This window comes from Podarcis cretensis (genome assembly GCF_951804945.1).
Source record: "Podarcis cretensis genome assembly, chromosome: 13".
In the NCBI taxonomy this organism is placed as follows: domain Eukaryota; kingdom Metazoa; phylum Chordata; class Lepidosauria; order Squamata; family Lacertidae; genus Podarcis; species Podarcis cretensis.
In genome coordinates, this window is record NC_137182.1 from 15,274,165 (window position 1) to 15,296,158 (window position 21,994).

A 21,994-nucleotide genomic window follows, 5' to 3' on the forward strand; every position below is an offset into this window, starting at 1 on the left:
GCGAGCCCCACCTAGCCAGCTAGGGTGCTTGGGCTCTGCACCCTTGTATGCCTCAGCCTCCTAGAGTGCCTTTCCCATTGCTCCCTACACCTCAGAGCCCACTGCATTTGTGGAGACAGGCTCCTCTTGTGATGGGTTCTGCTGCTCTGGTTCCTGCACCTTGACCTCCATCCCCTTGCCATCCTCTGTCATCCTGTGAGTACTTCCTTCTCCATCCCCCGTTTGCCCCTGTGTGTCCCATTCCCTGCTACGCCCCTCGTGCCGGGATTCTTTTTCTCCTCCCCGTCATCCTGCCAGTTCAATGCAAAGATGTTGGCACGAGACACAGGTACACCCCTCCCCTTGCTTTAAGACCTTGAGTGTTCTGACAAATGCCTGAACGCAGTTTGTGTGTAGAGCACTTCTCATGATTTTTCCCTTTCAGCATTAGGCAAAGTCCTTTTTATTTTCCCCAAGCTTTTTAGATGCAGTTTTAGTCCTGTGGTATGTTTCATTTATGATTTTGTGGCTTTTACTTGTTTTATTTTACATTGTTTTGTATATACATTTTAATTGTTTTATTCTCTTTGTAAACTATCCTGGAAATATAACCGAAGAGTGGTATAAAAATAAACAAACATGGAAAATGCACTGTATAAATGTTTCAAAAAGAAACAACAGATGCACGAAGGAGCATATTTATATGTACAAATATGTAAATGCTACATATTATTACCAGCATGCTGATGGTTTGAGTTTCCATTTTGAAAGAAATTAGAACAAATTTCTGTGCCAGTGTTGCATCTTAGATTGTATACGTGCATAGCTGTCAACTTTTCCCTTTTCTTGCGAGGAATCCTATACAGAATAAGGGAATTTCCCTTAAAAAAGGGAAACGTTGACAGCTATGTATACATGTAGTTTGGTCTCTTTTGCGCTCATCATTACCTTCATAGGTAATAGACAGCAGATCAGTGCATGATGGAGGGGTATAGATTTTGGGGGGGGAAAAACATTTTTATTTTATTTTTTCACATCACATTAATACAACATAACTCACAACACATCAACCATGTTGCTTAAAAACATCAAATCAAATTCTTAAAGTTCAGTCCAAAAAAATATTTCCACATAGTAAAAATGAGATCTCAGGGCATTATAAACACAATCATATTGATACATATAATCCAAAACTGTTATCACACATTATAGAAAATGTGGTTTAGAATTCCCTTTGGTCTCACAAATCTGGCACATCAGCTTTTCAGCCAGGGCTATTGTCCATGTTCTGGGGTATCATGCTTCAGTTTTCAACTTCAAGGCAGTACGCCATCACATGGCTATTTCCATATGTGTTGCCACAAGGAGGAACGTGTGAATTGTTTTACCTGGGAGAAGTCAGCTTTGTGGACCACACAGAACTGGCTCCCTTAAATCAGAGCTCTCATCAGGATTCCTGAAGTTAACTTTCTTCACACATCAAACAACAGCTTAAGAGGTAGACACAGTTATCAGGACTGTGGCGTGGGATAAAAGGTTTAACCCCCGCTCTCCCACGTACTGTGTTCCAACATCTGCTATTTCACTTAATGTAGTTTGGCCTAAGATGGGTGATTTGGCTGTCTATCTGTCTCTGAAGGCTGAGCACCTTTGGAATGGATGCCAAGTGCTTTGTAATATTTGTGTGTTCAAGGTGAGTCTTCCCCGGGGCCATCCTCAGCCTTTCATTCTTTGGCCATCATGGGAGATAACTGGAGAGGAAGTGCTTTTCCCCAGCCCCTCTCTAATTATTGCCAAGACCCTGAGCAACAGAGGCACCTTTTCTGCCCTCTGTCACTTTACATCCTGACATTGATGGACTGAGGGCAAAGAAGCAACTGCAGCTCCTGGCTACTACTATGAAGCCAGTGCAGTTGATCAGATGGAAGAGCTGGACTTATCCTTGGTACCTGAGTTCAGATTTCATCTCTTGGTGGCCTTGAGCAAGTCAGACTCATACGCTGACTCTGCTTCACATAGCTGAAAATAGGAGTTAGAGTGGTCTACCTCAAATGGGTATTGGGCAAGTGACCATAAGGATATATACTATGAATAATTGTTTTACAGCAAGAGCTAAGGATTTTTTTTCTGTACTATTTCTTTTGAATCTCACTCAAGCCTTCATTGAGACATCTCACCATTCACTTCCCTCGGCTTTTTGGAGTACCATTTTGTCATGTATTTCTTAATGGTTATGTTTTTGGTTTTTTAAAGTGTATTTGAATGGTCCTACTTTCCCCCTTTTTCTTCTTTCTGTAGAAGTTCCACAGGGATCACTCCTCTTCTTTTCCCCTCTTCATAATCTCCCTCTTGGTTCCATTATCCATTCATTTGGTCTTCAATACCACCTTTATGCCAAGGACCTACAACTCCACATTCTTTACCTGATCTTTACCCTTCATCACTTGGCCCCAGTCTCTGCTATCTCTCCTTGGATGAGTGCCCATTGTCTCAAACTTACCTCTGCCAAGTCTGAGCTACTGTTTCCCCTCCTTTTTCTCAGCCATTTCCAACATCATTTTCTCTTGTTCTTGCTAACATTGCAGAGTGTTCTGCTCAGGCTCAGAAGTACTTTTTAAAATTCTTTTGTGTCGAGGTTATTTCAAAGGTACTGTTGATGTTTTCAGATAATTCATATATCTACGATTTGTTCTTTCATTTCTATTGATGCCACTTTTTTCTTTTTCTTTTTTATGACATACTGTCAAAGAGAGTTGGGGGTGCTAATTTGGCTAGAACAGCTGGAGGTATTTAACCCTTTCTGCCCATACCATTGTCCTAGTATAAATTATCTCCCTCAAGCTGCTGTAGAAATTGCAAGACTGCTGTGAAGCAGTCCTGTGAATTGTATTTCAAGATTTAGTAGGTTCCTATCAAGGCCCAGGAAAAGAAATTGCTGGTGACAATTGTGCAACAGACAAATAAACATCTTCCTCTATGCCATGACGATTCACATCTCTGAAAATGTGTTGGCTGAACAGAGCCTTATGCATAACAAGACACGACTTGGGAGATGTGTGACCAATATCTTCCACAGTACTTAAAAAAACTTTTTAGTAGTCATATCCAGTGAAGGAATTGGATTGGGAACATGGCACTGTAGAGAGAGGGCAGGGAAAATCATAAACGCATCATATAGATACCTATTTGTTTTCCCATATGGGGCAAAGAGCAGTTTTAGGTGGTGGAGTTTCAGCTGTAACTGGCAGTAGAGTTGCAAGAGGGGAGGTTAACACCTCTCTTCCTGTCCTGCATTGCCACTCTGATTTCCCTATACACACTAGGCTACTATTAATCTTTACAATAAGAAAACAAGAAGTAAATAATTCATTCAAGCCATGTCTCCAGGATGCCACAAAAGTGAAGGACAGTTGTTGAGTGCGTGGCAGGCTCTTTGTGATCCACAGCTGCTCTTGCTAAGAAATATTGGTTTACTCAGGTGGCAGGGTGGTACAGTCCCTTGAGGGGTGCCACCTTTTTTCTTCTAAATTATCTTTATTTCAGTTTTCTGCTGAAGAGGGCTGGAGCCTCGCATTGCTTCCGCTTGCTCACCCAAGCAGCCTTAGCTGCTATTTAAAAAACCAAGCAGAAGTACTTTCTGTAGCCTTAGGAGATCTAAGCCGTTTTGACCAGGCTAGCAAGAATTCAAGGAGGACATCCTGAAGGTCTCTTCCTCCCAAGTTATATTTATCCACCAATCTGTGCTGCTGCCAGCCAGTTTGATTCAGAATTGAAGTGCTCAAAACTAGAGTCCCGTTCAGGTGTTCAAAGAATGCGTAAGGGCATAAAATGTGTAGAAGGTTGGGGGTGCACGTGCAAGGGGACCATTGCCTGTGATATCTTAATCCCCGCTGCTCCATACCAGACCTCCCTATGTTGAGTGGAAAGGTCTGGATGGCATTTTTATGCACAACTGGCTGAACATGCTTACAAGCCTCTGCCCTGGTCTGAGAACCCTGTGTTACCCTGCAATCTTGGAGAGGCTTTTTAAATACACTTAGCCCAACAGTGGCTGGGAATGCTGTGGTCCTGGCTGGTGTGCGTGTCCTCATGTTCACTACATACTTTGTGAAATTATGCTCTTGCATATTCTTTGAACCTCTGAAAAGGGCTTAGGGGCCATGCAATCTGTGCTCCTCCAAGTCGCCCTTCCTGAACAGCAATCCACAAATGCATTCACCATGGATGTCATGGAAACTGCCCCTCGCAACTCATGTCTCTCTTCCTCACTTGACAGGACTGAGTGAACTCAGAAGGATGTGGCTCAGGCAGGCATTTAAAGTTTACTGCTGTTTGGATCATTAACGCAAATTCTGAAGATGTGGACAAGCAGGAAGCTGGAGAAGCCACTCTGAAGAAGCATTTAGGGTAGGTACCACTAATCTTATCTTTGCTAATTGGAGCTAGTAGATTCCAGACTGAAAACAAATGGGCAGAGTCTGTTTATAACTTTTATTTTAAGTGTGTGCAGGTTGTATTTAGACATGGCAATTATTGTGTTCGTTTTCTTGGTTATAATGCTAGTGCTTCTGTCCCAGTTTCTAAAGTTCCTTTTATTCTCCATTGCCTGTCGCATGTGGATTTTTGATTGATATACCCCCATTTCACACTGAATTTCCTTCACACCAGTGGGTGTGTTGTGACACAACAGAAGACGTCATCAGATATGTTGCCACCCCTCCTTTATGCACACGTGCACTTCTGTTCCTCCATGATTCATCCATATGAAGAGCTGGAATACTGTCCCAAATTTTGTCCCACCATTTTTTGGTTTTACAGGGATGCAAATGGATTTTATCTGGGAGCAGTTAATGTGGAAGTGAGCTCTAAACCTACGTAGATTCTGCAAGATTTCTGGAATTCTGAATGCAGTCTCTATCTCTCATGGTTCATGTTAGCAGTTTGCAGTGTTAGAATGAAAATGTTTTCTTAGTCTGAACTTTGCTGGAAACATCCAGAGAAAAGGGTGGAGCGAGGGAAAGAATTGTGCAGGGAATGATGTTATATCTTTTGGAATTATTATTAATTATTATAGCTTCTGCCCTTTTCTTTGATGGGAACTCTAGCTCAGGCTAGCCTCTGAAAGCTTAGAAGAGCAGGGCAGCATTCTGAAATGGTAATCACTCTTTGTAAGATTGTTCAGTCAGTTATTGGTACTGCTGTTTGCATTACAGATGACTGAAGACCAAACTGTCTTTATCAAGCCTGATCCAATGAATGCTTACTCCAAAGTGATTGGGTCTCAGGGCTCATCTATAGCTCAGTTGGTTAGAGCATTGTGCGGATAATGCCAAGGTTGCAGGTTCTATCGCCTTAAGGGACAGCTGCATATTCCTGCACTGCAGAAAGCAGGACTAGATGATCCTCAGGATCCCTTCCAACTCTGTGATTCTATTCTAATATTGTCCCACCACTTTCCCCTGGGAAAGTGTGATCTTTACCACTCAGCTGGAGCAAACATCAATTCATAGATTGACATTTGCTCTAATAATTCAGCGCTAAATAGCAGGCTTTCCTGGGGAAGCCAACAGAGCAAACAGAAAACTGCTTGGACTCATGCTTTGTAGGCATGGGACAAGCTGAAAATCTCTTGGGCATCTGCTGAAGTGTGGGTGAGCCTTATTTGAGTTCAGCTGAGTTTATTCTCATGTAAGTGTGCATGGATTACAGTCTTAGAAGAATACAGTGAGGAATCAATGTTTGTAATCATGAAAGTTAGGAAATGTTATAATTGGAATGGAGAGGGCTTTGTGTCTCAAGAAAAATTGTGTGTGCGAGAAAACTTGAAACTATTTTCTTCATATATAAATAAAATACCTTTTTACCCAGAAACCAGAGATGCTTTATAATACACGTGGTCCTATTATGCATTTCCTGTTCCCATTTTGCCCATTTCTGAGCAAATACCTCTGCTGAAAGTGATACAAACCACCACTTTGAGTTTCCATTGTTGGCTCCCGTATTAATTCTCTCACCTGTGTTGCACAGTTGAAGTTTTCACTCTTCACCTGCTGTTATCAACTGCCTTCCCTTCCCCCCTGTAAAGCATTGAGGGACTTTTCGTGCAAAACGAGCTTTCTGTGTGATGTTTATTCAATCATGTTTACTGCGAAGGAGGAATTTATACAACCAAGTGGAGCAGGGTGGGCGTTCCTCTTTGCACTTTATGGCGCAGTGTCTCTATCCACAGGGCACTTATTAAAATGGGAAAGCCAGAATTTGAACAAGGTGTATTGGGTTGGTGTTTAATGGTGAAATGGCCTGCCTAGTCTAGGTCATTACACTGATAGAATAATTGCATGTTAGGTTTATAGAGGGCCTTTATTAACCAAAGGATAGTGAAGTATAGTTGATAGGCTTCTGAGATGAAACCACAGCTTGAGTGAAGCACATTAGCCAGTTAACAGCTGCACCACAATGGTTCAAAGTTGCCCTAAGGGTCATCTAATCAGTGTAACCATCTGCGATGGCAGGTTTCCGTAAACATAATCCTTATCTTCAGTTATCTAGACTTGAAAAATAAAGACAGGGTACATGCAGTTTCTCTCAACTTTCCATCTTGCATACACACCAGTTTATGGAGTTAGCTGCTCTGGTAGCTTCCTCTGATATAGGCTGCTCTACAATCCTCCTTCCTAGCTGGTGTCATCTCCACCTGGAAACTCAGACCTCCAACAAGAGGTTGTCAACCTTTTTGAGTCCTTGACCAACTACATTCTTTCTGCCCCTGTGGGGCTCAGGGGCTGGTTATGTCACCACTTGCCTGCAGAGCTGGCAGCCTCTCATCCTTTTTCGATCACTCTTGTAGAGTGTTTCCTCAGCCTCCTCTCTTCTCCCCTCTCTTTGGGAGTCCTCTGGGCAATCGCTGCTGCTGCCCCTGGTCTCTGAGCTGCCCCCCACACCCCAAAGAGAGGTGCCTCCTCACACTGCCCCACAGGGGCCTGGGACTTGGCCATACATTCCCAACAGCAAGGGCTGGCAGATTGGCTGGCTGGGCTCCCTTGCTTACTTACTTACTTGGAGGCCACCTCAGCTCCTGGCAACCAGCACCCCCTGGCCAGCCCCAGAAGCACCATTCACCTGGGGAACTTGTAGCCAGGGCTACTGCAACAAATAGCTGAGCAAGCCTTTGGGAGGCGGAGACGTGAGAGGGCATCAGAGGAAGGAGGGAAGGAAGGAAAAAAGGACAGAGACCAGTGTTACTTGGGCACCCTGACCATAATTTAAGGCACCTCAGCATGCCACGGAACACCGGTTGAAAACCACTGCCTCCAACCATAGTGATCCAAGAAGAAGCTCACCAAGATTCACAAGACAAATCCTTGGTTATTCCAAAGAGGGCAGCCCCCAAAAGCATTCAAGCAGATGTTCCAGCTAGACTTCTCAATGTTCAGACCTTAAAGATGTAATTAAGAGAACATGTGTAACTTTGAGGCCAAGATTAGTGAGATATAGATGGTTTCATTTGATTCACAAACCTTTATAGTTGAAGAAGATCCATGGTACCACCCTTTCATGTGTGTTGCTTAGCTGAAATGTTATCCTCAAATGGCTGCCGTGGGGTGGGATTTCAGACAAATGGGAAACAATCTCTGTTTTAGAGTAAGTTACGGAAGAGGTACATATCCTATTGGTTTCAATAGGTGTCCCATCCTATTGGCACAAAACACACAGACATTCTACTATGCTACTACAGAACTGTCTGACAGGCAGGTGCAGTCTATCTCCAGAACATGATTTTTATATACAATGGTACCTCGGGTTAAGTACTTAATTCGTTCCGGAGGTCCGTACTTAACCTGAAACTGTTCTTAACCTGAAGCACCACTTTAGCTAATGGGGCCTCCTGCTGCTGCCACGCCGCCAGAGCACGATTTCTGTTCTCATCCTGAAGCAAAGTTCTTAACCTGAAGCACTATTTCTGGGTTAGCGGAGTCTGTAACCTGAAGCGTATGTAACCCGAGGTGTATGTAACCCGAGGTAGCACTGTATTATTCTTCCTGGCCTTATATTTGTGTGCTGGTCTTTTTATAAAAGAGGTGGCTTCATGTGATGCAGAGAGCTCCTGTTGTGAATTTTTGGTGTGATGCCACTTTTAGTGGATACAGATGACCACACAAATCACCACTGCTCTGTTGGGGGCTGGTACTTTGAGTCTTTTGTAGAATAATCCCTTTTATCAAGTCAGTACAGTGGATTGAACTCACTTTGGCCAAGTAGCCTACAAGACCAAATTTCCAGTGAATTCCAGTACGAGATTCCTGACAGCTTCGCTCACAAGGATCATAGGAACATGCAAGCCCACTCACCACGACAAGGTGATCATCCAGCAAGTGAGAGGTACTGTATAGTTTTCATCTGGAAAATAGCATGGAGGGAAAGAGTTAAATCCCTTCTTCCCCAGTGCCACGGTCCTGATATGAATCTCAAACTCACATGTGCACATGCACACACACAGACAGGGCTGCTGTCCATTTTTTAAATGAGTGCAGAAGATCAGTATCATGAAACTCCTGAGTCCCATGTAGCCTGGTTCTGAGATTCTCAGGATGCTGAATTCTGTGTGCCACACCAACGCTCTATGACTGTGGAACACCAACAGCCCTATTCCTGACACAGCATGCCTTTAAAGGACCTCTACGCCCAACGAGGGCTGAAGGATTACAGAGAGAGAGGGATTGTGTTTGTACAGCAGCTGAGCTCCACGTGGGAAGTCAGAGGGATGTAAAAGCAGCAGTGTGCAGACTTAGACCCTGCTGAGGCATCTGCGAAGGGCATGCCCCGGCAGCAGGCGAGGCAGGGAGGGTCCCTGCAACCTGCTGCTTGGACTTTGACTGTAGGCATGTCTGGGGCACATCTCGGCTGACTCTGTCGTGTGTGAATGGCCTGAGCTGTGAGCACAGGACTGTGTTGGCTTCGGAGCTGAAACACATCCTGTGAACGTATCAGATGTGCGGATGTATCTCATTCTGACATTTGCAGGGGAAAGCACAGTGGTGGTTGTCTGAAACAAGGTTTTCAGCCTTTTCACCTTACTCAAGTCTGGACAGCTGGTTCTAGGAAAACCAGCTTTGGGCTTATGGCTTAAGTTGAGTTTAACCCCAGGTAGGTAAATGTAAAGGGACCCCTGACCATTAGGTCCAGTCGTGGCCGACTCTGGGGTTGTGGCGCTCATCTCGCTTTATTGGCCGAGGGAGCCGGCGTACAGCTTCCGGGTCATGTGGCCAGCATGACTATGCCGCTTCTGGCGAATTAGAGCAGCTCACAGAAATGCCGTTTACTTTCCCGCCAGAGCGGTACCTATTTATCTACTTTCACTTTGACGTGCTTTCGAACTGCTAGGTTGGCAGGAGCAGGGACCGAGCAACAGGAGCTCACCCCGTCGCGGGGATTTGAACCGCCAACCTTCTGATTGGCAAGTCCTAGGCTCTGTGGTTTAACCCACAGCGCCACCCGTGTCCCTTTTAACCCCATGCTTTTTAAAAATGCACACCTTGATATGTAAAAAAATAATGGCTCTGAGCACGTGCAAAGTGCTTTCCCTCCCTAACACATCACCACAAGTAGTCTGCCCAGGGCACATATTGAATTAAGAGGACAAAGCCCTGACACCCCTTGCTCCAGAAATGATGCATTGGCTAGCTGGAAGTATTAGCAAGTGCAACGTGTTCCCCAGAGATATCCTTGAAGTCACTGTGCACCTATTTGCACACGTGAGTGAGTGAGCGAGCGCACACACGCCTGCCTTTAGGAGGCTCCTTTTGAGCTGTAAGGCTGGGATTAATAAAAGGAAAGGATCCCTCCTCCTTAATAGACTGCAGCTGCATAAACATTCCCAGAATTCATAGCCGGCCCTGTCTCCGGGAGCCTCCTCCCTCCCAAACCAAGGCAAATTCCACCCTCCCCCTCCCCCAAATTCGGTGACAGCTGCTCCGGAACTTCCCTCCACCAAGTCTGTAAGCCTGGAGAGGTTCGCTTTCCATTAGGGCATTGTTTTGCTTAAGGTGAGAACCCATGGGAGGAAGAAGTGCATGCTGGGAAAGTGGACCTGGGCCTCACGCTTGCCAAACCACTGTCTGCGAGCTGATTGGGCCTCTGGCTGCTCCCTAAAGTCTTTGGGAGGGTTTGGAAAAGGGAGCAAAGTCGCTTTCTGACTCCTAAAAATGTTACAAACAGGAGGCGGGAAAGTTTTCACTGCCAGGTCTTATATGACCAAATGGGACATGGAGCAACGTCACCCGTGCTGTTTCGTTTCTGACCTCTTCCAGCAGGTGGCACTGGAGGGATGAGGGCAGGAGTAGTGCCTGCTACCGCTTCTGCTAATGGTACGCTGGGCAGTGCGGCCAGGAGCTCTGTGATTCCAAGACTGCGTGGAGGGAGACAGATACCATAAATTGGCCAATAAGCAACTGCAATAAAGTGGGGAAAGAATAGAATGATAGCCCTGATAGTTAAAGTTAAGTTGAATCTGGGTAATGTGTGATATTAAGGAGCACCCCAAGCTACACACACTCATTTCTTTTTCTGCTCTTTTAACATGTGCAGCAGCTCTGCAAAAAAAAATAAGAACATTCGCTTGCAGTTATCCTCAGCACGGCCCTGAATAACCAGGTCACCCTTTAGTGCAAGGGAAACTGAGGCCAACAGGTAACCTAGCCAGTGATTCCACAGCATAAATGGGGCAAAGCCCTGGTTTGCGTCTCTCTGGCCGTAGTTTGACACTGATGCCAACGGGAGCGTCTTCGCTTCACAATGTAAATAGCAGCGTCAGTAAGGTGATTTTTTTACTGGGACTGGGGCAGGCAAGGAAAATGACAGAATCCTTCACCACCACCATGCACTGCAATCACAAACCTGACTGCCTCCACAGCAGCTGCTACTTACAGGTTGGATTTTTAAGACCATGCTGTGTTAAAGCACGTGTTTTAACTGGGCCTGGTTTATCTCATGGTCCTGCAACATCTCAGTCCCAGTGGCTCAGCCTTCCCATGAAACAACATAAATAAGCTGCTTCAGGCAGCAAATTCCATTTTGCAGTCTCCAGGCTCCATCTCAGGGTGTGTTTTACAAAAAGAAAGAAAGATCTCCAACAATTTTCACTTTATGTTGCAAGTGTGAAAAAAATGCCTCTGTGCCTGGCAGTGCAACAGCCCCATTCAGGCCACCTGACTCACAAGGGAGTTCCCACTAACCTCTGCTTTTGAGGTCTGTGTCATGGTGTGTTGGGATAGGGCCCAATTTGAACCTGTTTTCAGTACCAAAGCTCAGCCCTGTGGGAAATGTAAAAAGAGTGCCTCTGAGCATGGGCAGAGTGGTTTCCTCCCCATTCCCCACTGATCCTGATGGAGAGAGAGTTTGACCTGCAGCTTTCTTCAGTCACTGCAGCATCCCCAGAGGATTACTTTGGGGAAAATTAGCACGATGGGGAATAAACAAAAGACTTTTGTGGCTAATAACTAAATTGCATGACGGCTCGGCCGCCAGGGTGAGAATCACTCCGGCCGGCGACCTCTCAAATTCAGTAACCATCAATAGAGGTGTTCGTCAAGGATGTATCCTTGCGCCGACCCTTTTTAATCTATTTATAAGTGATATGAGGGCGCGTCTGATAGATTCTCAAGAAACGATCCACGCCCCCCGTCTTGCCCAATATCGTTGCCCCCTTCTACTCTACGCAGACGACGCAGTGATCCTATCTTTTTCAAGAGTTGGCCTTAGGAGGGCATTAAAAATTTTCGATGTTTACTGCAAATCAAATTTTCTTACAATTAATCATGCCAAGTCCAAAGTCCTAATTTTCACCAAGAGTCGAAAAACCTATAATTGGAGAATAGACGGAAAAGCCATTGACCAAGTCTTTAAATTTCAGTACTTGGGAGTCCTTCTCCAACACAACATGGGCTGGAAGGTCCATCTTGCATATGTATTAAATAGAGCTAAAGCCCTTTCCTTTGCGCTACTGCGTTTTTTCTTTTCAGATGGGGCTTTCCATATTCCATCAGTGTTAAAAGTTTTCAAGGCAAAGGTGATTGCAACAATAGCATATGCAATTCCAATATGGGGGTCTTTTGTTAATCTAACCCAATTGGAGGTAATCCAAAACCAGCTTCTAAGAAGGTTGCTAAAATTACCCAGGTGTGTAAGCAATACTGCTATACGACTCGAACTAAATGTTACATCTCTAGAAACCACATTATGGAAATGCATCCTCTGTTACTGGTTGGCATTATGGCATAAACTTCCAAATCTCCACTTGATACAGTGTCTCTGGAGAGATGACTTCCCTAGCCCTTGGGCAAAAATAATACATGGGAAACTTGTGTCCTTAGGATTATCTCCATCTGAACTACTAAAATTGGATTTAATTTCTTCCAAGAGAATTATAACTCACAAATTAGAGGAGATGGATTTACAATTTAATATTGCGACAGGTGGTGGCACCTGTTCGCCGATAAACCTTGGCTTAACACCTCCAATGAAACTTCCATCTTATTTAACTACCTTATCTGTGGTGATGCACAGGTACGCCTTTATAAAGGCTAGATTCAATGTTTTCCCATCAAATGTGTTGGGTAACAGACTCTCCAACGGACAGATCTCACTCCTCTGTGACTGTAAAAGTGGATCTATAGAATCGTTATATCATATAATCTTCTGTTGTCCATTACATTCGGCTTCACGGTCCAATTTTCTGGCCCCATACTTATCGAGAATTGCTGACAGACCTCAGGAAGCCCAAATAATATACTTATTAAACGACGAAGACACAAGTAGATCCCTTGCAGTCGCTAGATACCTGATTAATGTCTTATTTCAAAAGAGGAGAAATGGATCACTGTATGACTCTGACAGCTTAGCTAAACTTAAGAACCATCAATAAGTGCCAGAACTAAGACGCATATCTCCCAAAATCCGAGGGATTTGAATTTCGGTTTACATAGAGGGAGCTTATTGTGTATAGTGTTTACTTAATTGAAGTAAAATTGGTTTTATATGGGTGTTTTAACTTGGATTTTAACTGTTTAAATTGTATTGTTTATGGATAAATTTTGATGTATTGTTTTCGATATGGGCCAATGGCCGTAATAAATCAAACTTCGAACTTCGAACTTCTTCAGTCACTGTGTTCAGTCTTGCTATTTGTGATGTTGAAATAAAGAAAAGTGTTTATACAGTACAGTACAGAGTCTCTCTCTCCCTCCTCACTGCAAAGCTAAGGACTCCTCCCTTTCCTCATATACAACTGGAATTTGGGTGTGTAATGCCTAGCCATGCTGGAGCCCTGGCTTCTCAAATTTTTGGAATTAAGTACTGCTTTTGCCCCATAGCCCTTCCCTCATTTAACCCCTCTGGAAGATTCCCAGTCGTTTCTTGTCACTGGAGTTGCCATACTTCCTAGGAGCGGAGGAACTAAGCTGCCTTCTACCATGTCCATCTATTGGTCCAACTATCTCTGTTTTGTCTGTCTCCATGGTGGGCAACCTCCAGCCTGCAAGCCTAATCAACTTAGTAGTCCTACTTTGGCCCACGAGGGTCCTTCCACCAAGTCACGTCCACCTGTCCTACACATGGCATACATGGCATCATGTGTGAAGCAGGTAAAATTGTTGATGCGAAGAAACAATTAGGAGCATTGAAATGCACTTCCAGTTGTTTCTTGGCAAGCAAGGCTTATATCCAGTGACTTTTAAATACAGGGTGGCAACCATTTTGCACGGGGGTTCCATGCTTCGGCGGAGCGGTCATAAGCTTTTTCCGCCCTGTTACACTCCACCCTGCCCCCGTTATGCCCCATTACACCCACATTGTGCCCTCTTCTGGGTCCAAAAGGACCTGTGTGTTGGGGGTCGTGTGTCAATTGGACACACACAAAATGGTCACTACCTGTATGACAACAAATACAAGCCCAGGTCTTCTAATCCAAGCTCCCGAGTGGAGCTGATCCCTGCTGAAAATGTGACTTTCAACCAATCTGCAGTTACTTTAGGCCCTGCTAGGATCAGCTGCTTCCAGACTTTCTGATTGGGAACTCCCATGTGGAACCAGACCCAATACGATTTGTATCGGTCGCCAGCTGCTTGGCAGTCACTTCAAGTCCTACCTGTATTGGCCAGGATCTTCCTTTGTAGGACACTTTAAGCTCAAGCTGTGCTGCAAAAAGGAAAAAATGGTCACCTGACACCATGGTATGATTGACAGGTGGGCGGCCCTGTCGAAATGGCCCACCGAGGGTAGGGGACTTCAAGGTCCAGTCCACCAGAGTGAAAATATTCCCTACCCCTGATCTATCCTGGCAAGGCTCTCAGCGCCATCTCTAAGCAGAGCGAGACAGCTGCTTTAGGCGGCAGATACCAGGGGTTGGAAGTGGTTGCGAGATGATGGAGGACAGGGCTGTGTATCGCATGCACAATTTGCCCTGTACCCCCTAAACTAGCCTGCTGGTCTCAGATGCAGTGGATGATGCTGTCCTGTTGCTAGTTTCAATGTAAGACTGGCTTCTGTATATGTAAATGAGGGTATATGGCATCTTGTCCTTTACCTCAAGCAGCAAAGTGCCTTAGGCTAGCCCTAGCAGCTCTCCAGGTTTCCAGACTGGACTGTTTCCCAGCCTACCTGGAGAAACTGAACATGGGAGGTTTTTGCATGCAAAGCTTGTGCTCTTCCACTGAGCCACAGCCCCTCCTCTCCATCCTTCGATAGATGGTAGAAAGGGAAGTCTGGCCTATAAACTACCTCAGCCATGAGCTTTGGCTTCATTTACCTTGCTGCTCCCCTTCTCCCACCCATCCCCCACCTTCCCTTTCAGAGCTACTCACAGCCAGCAAATCTCCATGTCTCTTCTGGAATTCGTCCAGGGACTTGAGCAGCTTTCAAATAGATTCTTACTGAGTGCCGAGAAATGTGTGGAAGCTAGCTAGGGGTGGAGGAGGAGAGGGAAGCAAAGAGGCAAGGGGTAGATGCTCACATTACCTGCTGAACCTCCAAGCAGAAAACATTTTGGGTGGGATGAAGGTGGCCGCCTGATGCAGATCATCTTGCGTGGTGGAGACCACAGGATGTAACAAGCAAAACACACTCAGTAGTTTAGTTGGACTCTCCTCAATTCTCCAAGTGGTCAAGTTTCAGGGGTGAAGCACTTAACCCGAGTCCAATTTTCTTTGGAATAAGGTTTTTTAATATTTGCATTTGGCTGAGTATATACGGTATATGGAAGTTCTCTGCCTTTCTCCAGAGTCTTTGTTTCTGCATGCAGACAGCTTGATGACCTCATCCCCAGCCAAGGAAAGGGGAGGTGGAGAAAGAAAGTCATGTCCCTTTCTCCGGAATGGTTCTCCCCTCCCAGAACAGTCATTTCCTGGGCATTGGGCATCCACTGATAACTTTGATAACATTCAGCTAATCTGAATGTTATCAAAGTTTTGGTAATGGAGTCCAAATTTTGGCTGCTCTCCTTTGCACATACTCTACATCCCCATAATGCCAGTTCTGTTTCAGCAGCAGTGGTGCCTATTTCCATGGAGCTCTGAAGTTGTGTGTGTGTGTGTGTGTGTGTGTGTGTGTGTGTGTGTGTGCATGCTGCTCTTACTTTCCTCTTTCTCTCTGCTGCCACTAGTGTTGTCCCAGCTCCTGCCAACCTAGCAGTTCAAAAGCAGGCCAGCACAAGTAGATAAATAGGTACTGCTGTGATGGGAAGGCAAACGGCGTTTCTGTGCGCTCTGGCTTCCGTCACGGTGTTCTGTTGCACCAATAGCGGTTTAGTCCTGCTGGCCACATGACCCGGAAAGCTGTCTGGGGACAAACGCCGGCTCCCTCAGCCTAAAAGCGAGATGAGCGCCGGAACCCCATAGTCACCTTTGATTGGACTTAACCACCCAGGGATCCTTTACCTTTTTTACTTTTGATGTTGCTGCTGGGTGAGCATAGAAACCTAAGTACAGTGATGTAAGCTACAGTATAGCAGCGCCATCTAAAATGTATAGGGTTGCCTATCCCATCTTTGAATAATGATTCTAAATCTGCATATACATCATACAATTAAAGCACATTTAAAGCGTTGACTTCTTTCAAAGAATCCTGGGAACTTTACCCCTCACAAAGATATAGCACTCATAACAAACCACAGTTCCCAGGATTCTTTAGGAGAAGTCATGTGCTTCAAATGTATGGTGTGTACACAACCTAAGACAAATGTTTAGGTAACCAGTTTTGGTTTTCTTGGCTCGGTTGCTAACAAATGCAGAATTTGGCTTGTCAGCACAGAGAATTTGGGCTTTCTGTAGAGTCGCTTTAGCTTTCATTAGTGAACTTACGTTTATACACCACCAGCTTCAGGCCAGACTGGCTTGCAATTTAACACGAAAAATGCAGTAAGAATAACAAAGAAGTTTGAGGTTCAGCAGGATTCTTGTCACATCCACGCAACTTTTTGTGCTCTATGGCTCACATGTGTCCCTGGGAGCTTTAGGTGTTTCCATGGTGTGCTCTGCTGTGTGCCGTGTGGTTTTGCAGTTGGGTATGGTGTGCAAGCAATGTGTGCCTGCTTGCAGTTCATCTTGCAGTCCAGACTTCGCTCATACTGTAAATGTTTCTTGGAGAGCTACACCACAGCCTCCTCTCTTCTTCCCTCCGGGCTTCTCCTAGCCTCAGGAAAATGTTGTGGAATGTAGACACATATTCCAATGCTGGGCACTCATCAATCACTCCTTTCTATACATAGAACCACGTTTCTCTCTCTCTCTCTCTCCCTTGCCTAATTGCTGCTTATGTTCTCCCCCTCGGCAGCCCCCCCCCCTTTTTGCTGCCTTGCTCTCTCATTCTCTTTTCTTGATCTGCTTCTTTTGTTTTTCTGGTTCCCTTTGCTTGATAGCTTTGTTTTTCCCCCCCTTGCTAAACTTTCCCCCACTCTCATTTCGTTTAGTTTGTTGTTGCATTTATTTCCTTTTCCTGCTCTCGTTATTCTTTTATTTTTACGCATGCATCCCTCCCCTTCTCTCCAACCCCCCCCCCCACAACGCACACACTTCCATCCATTTCAAGCCTCAGCTGTTGGCTCAGTGTGTGTCTCAGCATCTGGAGTTGTTTGAAGAGAGGAAATCGCCCCCCTCTCACAAGGGCTTTGTTCTATAGGCCTTTTCCCTCCTTCCCTCTCCCTTGCTGTTGTTCTTGTCATAGCTGGCTTGGCACTAAGGGGGTACAGTGGAAAGTGGGGGAAAGTAATTAAGGGAGAGGGAGGGTGGCTGGAGGAAAGAAAGGGATGCCGGGGTAGGAGAGAAGCCTAGAAAGAAAGAAAAGGAAATTTGCAAAATGTTACATTGGAAAAGGAACCAACAGGTCACCTTGTCCAGCCACCAGGACCAGCTCTACCATTAGACAGATTGAGGTGGCTACTTCAGGCAGAAGATGATGGCTGGTGGTAGGACAGCTGTGGCAGTCACCACCATCCTGCCCTGTTCCCTTCTGTGTGCCATACGGGTGCCTTGCATCCCCTAAGCGGGTGGCGCTGTGGTCTAAACCACTGAGCCTCTTGGTCTTGCCGATCAGAAGGTTGGCAGTTCGAATCCCCGCAACAGAGTGAGCTCCCGTTTCTCATTCCCAGCTCCTGCCAACCTAGCCGTTCAAAACCATGCCAGTGCAAGTAGATAAATTGGTACTGCTGCAACGGGAAAGAAAATGGCGTTTCCGTGTGCTCTGGTTTCCGTCATGGTGTTCCGTTGCGCCAGAAGCGGTTTAATCATGCTGGCCACTTGACCTGGAAAGCTGTCTGCGGACAAATGCTGGCTCCCTTGGTCTGAACTCGAGGTGAGCGCCTCAATCCCATTGTCGCCTTTGACTGGACTTAACCATCCAGGGGTCCTTTACCTTTTACCTTAATGCTCTCAGGTGTAGTGGAGGATGCTTTCCCATCAATATCATTGAAGTAATATTCAGCTGCCAGGCCAGTCGGTTTCTGCATGTGGAATTGATAGTGGGTAGGGGAACCATCTTGTTTTTTCCTTCAGGCAGCTAAATATACTGCACTAGTCCTGCCAACCACCTGACCTGACCTCAAGCACAGAGACCCTATACCAGGTTTGGGGAACCTTTGACCCTCCAGATGTTGCTGAACTACAACTGCCATCATCTCTGCCCATTGGCCATGCTTGCTAGGGCTGATGGAAGTTGTTGTTCAGCCACATCTGGAGGGCCAAAATTTTCCCTTGCCTGCCCTATGCCAAGGGGGATGGTTTGGGCCCTCACTCCCAAGAAGCCTGTCAGGGGCAGAACAGATTATTCTTGCCAGAGGTCTGAACTGATTGCTCATAGAGGGCTGCATGAAAATAGGCCCAGGGCAGGGGGGGGGGGAGAGGGAAACGGATATAAAGTCGTGATAATTTATTCCTTAAAAGTCAAGATGATCCATAGAGAAGGAAATAGCTACAGCACAATCTACACAGGTCATTACCAACCTATGTAGGCTGGAACAACTGTGCTTTGGTTCTCTACACCCGAGGAGGTTGTTTGTGTATCTGTTCAGTTGTGTCACCCCCATGCTATGTACCCTATCATCTGATTTATGGGCTGCATGCCATAAAGTATATCATCATAACACCTTATAGCACCTTTGAAGTGCATTCTTTCCTTCAAATAATTCTGGGTACTGTCACTTGTTAAGGATTGCTGGGAACTGTAACTCTGTGAGGGGTAAACTACAGGGCCCAGAACTCGCTTTGAATGAGCTTTAAAGGTCTGGTGTGTATGCAGTCCACATGGTCTCCCTGTCAGTGTTTCATATCCCTTTGCTGGCGTGCTGCCCTTTAGTTCAAAATGAATGTTAAATGCATTAGAACTGCATTAGAGGTACTGTGATATTGTTTCAAATATCTGAAGGGATTTCACGTAGATGATGGAGCACATTTGTTTTCTGATGCTTCAGAGGGTAGGATCTGGACCAATGGGTTCAAAATTCAAGAAAAGGGGCTATAGATTAAAATGTTAGGGAGAACCTTCTGACAGCATGAGCCACTGTCTATGGGGATATTGAATGCTCTAGCTGCAGGTTTCCTGCATCATTGTGGGATTGGGACTAGATCATCCTTGAGGCAGCCTTCCTAAAGTGCATCACCAACTTAAAATGCAGCCAGGTTTGTCTTTTTCTTCATTTGGATTGAAGCTGGGGGTTTTTTGGGGGGAGGGGTGCCTCAAAAAGCAGTTTTTCCTAAGCAATGACAGAGTAGGTATGAATTGTGTCTAACATGATGGGTATACCACTTCCCAGACCGGTGGTGGCAGTGCCCTAGATGCAGAGTAAATGGAAATGAGTATACAGCCCAGCAACTGAAACAAAGGGCTTATCTACACTTACCTTTCCTCTGCTTTTTCCAGACATAGTCCACTCCTTAAAGCTCCATGTCTGCGTACCCTTTTCTTTCTCTTCAGAGCTTTTTGTGTGAAAACCTGCTCTTTAAAGCTCACCCAGAGCAAGCAGCTATCCATGGAAAATCTGAATCAATGTTTGCTCTGACTGAGCACTAAAGAGCAGGTTTTTGCAGTGAAAACTCCAGGGCAAAAACCGAAAAACAAAATGCTCGAACACTGAACTTCAAACTGTGGGCCTGAGCCTGGAAAGAGCAGAGCAAAAGGTAAGTGTGGATAAGTCCAAACACTCCCAGCCCCAGATGTAAGCCCATCTCATTAGACTCTAGGCCATATTGCAGGTGGACATTGATATCCCACTTAAATGCAGTCTGGGGCTGGAGAGCTCTGGTATTTGAAACATGGTCTGGTAGGGAATCTTCCCTTCAGATGAGTTCTGGTCTATGCCATTCTTTGTGTGTGCTTTAGTCAGATAACTAAACCTCCCATCATCTGAGGCTGAGCAGACAAGTTATTTCAGGCTTTGTGGGGGACCGCAGACTGCAGATTGTACCTCTCTGCTGTCCAGCCTGTTTAATTCTTTATTACCCTCCCTAGTCCTGGGGTTGATAATTTGTTGACACAGCCGCCCCTGTCCTGATTATTCCTAGGTGATGGGAGGGCAGCAAACAGGCTTGTTTCAAGTTCCCCCATCCCTGGAAATAGGATCTCTGGCTGTGGGGCAGAACTGGCCTCTTGCCCTTTTGTTATCGGTCATGACCTTTTCCTTGGAGACGCCAGATTTCTCTATGTATCTCTGCTGACAATCAGAGTGTCTTCACACTCTGTAGAGCAGCAGGATGTCTTTTTGTTACTCCCTTCCTAGTCTCAAGGGTGCAGGGGGGAGTCCCACTTAAATCCTATCTGATTCAAAATGCACTGTATGAAAATAGATTGAAATTGTTCAACACCCGCTCATCCTGATGTTAAAAGCCAGCCCAAATAATAGCTGTATTGAAGCTTCCAGGAGAAGGAGGCTCCGCAGCTGTGGGGCAGACATCAAGAATGGCTATGTGGGAGCCTTTGCTCTTCAGAATCATTACCTAGAAAATAAAGTCAAGGGTGTCCAAGAGAGGTGGTTACTAAAGTATTGCTTGTTTATAGACCCCTTTCCATTTACCAGTTGCAACCTTTGTATGTGCACATTCTCTCCACAACTTTTGGGTGCTTCCATGTGCTCTTTTTTGGTAACTTTCAATCGCACACTGGCTAATTCTGGTTACACAGTTATAGTTGGCTGGGAGGTCTTGTGCAACAAACTTGCTTCCCCGAAAGCTTGGACTTTGGGCAATAAGGAAGGTGTTTTTGGAAAAGTGCACTGGAAAATGTGAGATAACACTTGCTTTGGATACAACAGCATCTAACCTCTCCACAAACAAGGAAGAACGAATGTTCATTAAGTTGGCAACATCATCTAATCTCAATGCAAATTAATCAGGATAAAAGTTCAGTAAACAGGTTGTCTTGAAATGCCCCTGTTGATTCAGGGTGATGGTGCTTTTCCCGTTTTACGTATGGTGAGGCTTGAACCCAGACCCCTAGTTCAGCTTTCTAATAGTTTACAAGGTTGGTTCTTAGCTATGCTTGTGGGCTCATTCACTTGCATGTATTTTACTCACAGGTATGCAGGATTACAGATAAATGCATCTGCCCACATCTAGAGCTGTCAAGTTATCTAGTTGAAATTGAAGGTAGCAGTTTTGAACTAATTTGTTCCCGCTGCTCCTGCCTTGTCTCCTCTGTCCCAATTACCTGTTTGTTTATGGTCAGAACCATCTTCATTAAGATGTTCTAAATAACGCTATTGGCAATTAACAGCTCATAAAAAGCTAAGCATGTTGCAAGGTCATTTGCTCTGCAAGCTTTGAAGGACCCCTCTGTAGTTAACTTTTCTAAATCTGAATTGCTGCAGAGCTCTCATATCTATAACCCTGCAATTTCTGCTTCCAAGACCAGAGACCAAAGTGACAGCTCAATTTCCCCAACATTTCTTTAATTTGCTCCCAGTTAGCCCATTTGTAGTCACTGGAAAAGAAATGTGTGTCAGAATTATAAGGATTTAAATCTATTGGTCAACCTTGAATCATACCATTATGAACTACTTTGCTGTTTAAAGCATGGCAATGGAAAATATTGGGTGATCTCCTGCTCTTGCTATGCCAGGCAGTCACCATGCCATGACATCACTCTTCCCCATTGCGCACGCGCACACACACATACTCACACTCAACACCCAAGGAGGCAGCCAAAATGAAACTGGCAAAGCAGTTAGAGAGCTGTTTGGACAACTCAGATAAAGATCCCCAGAGAAAGATATTATCCTGCAAGAACAATGCCTCCATGCAGATGAACTCAACATCATGGCCCACAACACATTTGCACTGTTGCATTTGTATAACATTAACAGTATTTCTGTAGTGTTTTTGGGTGTTCAAAACAATCCACACGCATACATTATTTTGTTGTCAATCCTTCCAACAGCCATTTAAGAATGGTCATGATGATTATTGTTGGCATCCCTCTGTCTTTAGAGACAATGGATTGCGCCTCTGGGGGTGGTCAAGCTGCTGGAGAATCACAGTAT

General features: G+C 45.2%; 1 long non-coding RNA gene across 5 annotated transcripts in view; it reads left to right on the plus strand.

Annotated features, from left to right (window-relative positions):
- LOC307201095 overlaps positions 1-21,994 on the plus strand; it is a 68,110-nt gene that overhangs the window by 21,582 nt on the left and 24,534 nt on the right. For all 5 annotated transcript variants that reach the window (XR_013832525.1, XR_013832526.1, XR_013832527.1 and 2 more), the window contains one exon: positions 4,256-4,386. This is a non-coding gene — a long non-coding RNA (uncharacterized lncRNA). The remainder of the gene's footprint in view (positions 1-4,255; positions 4,387-21,994) is intronic.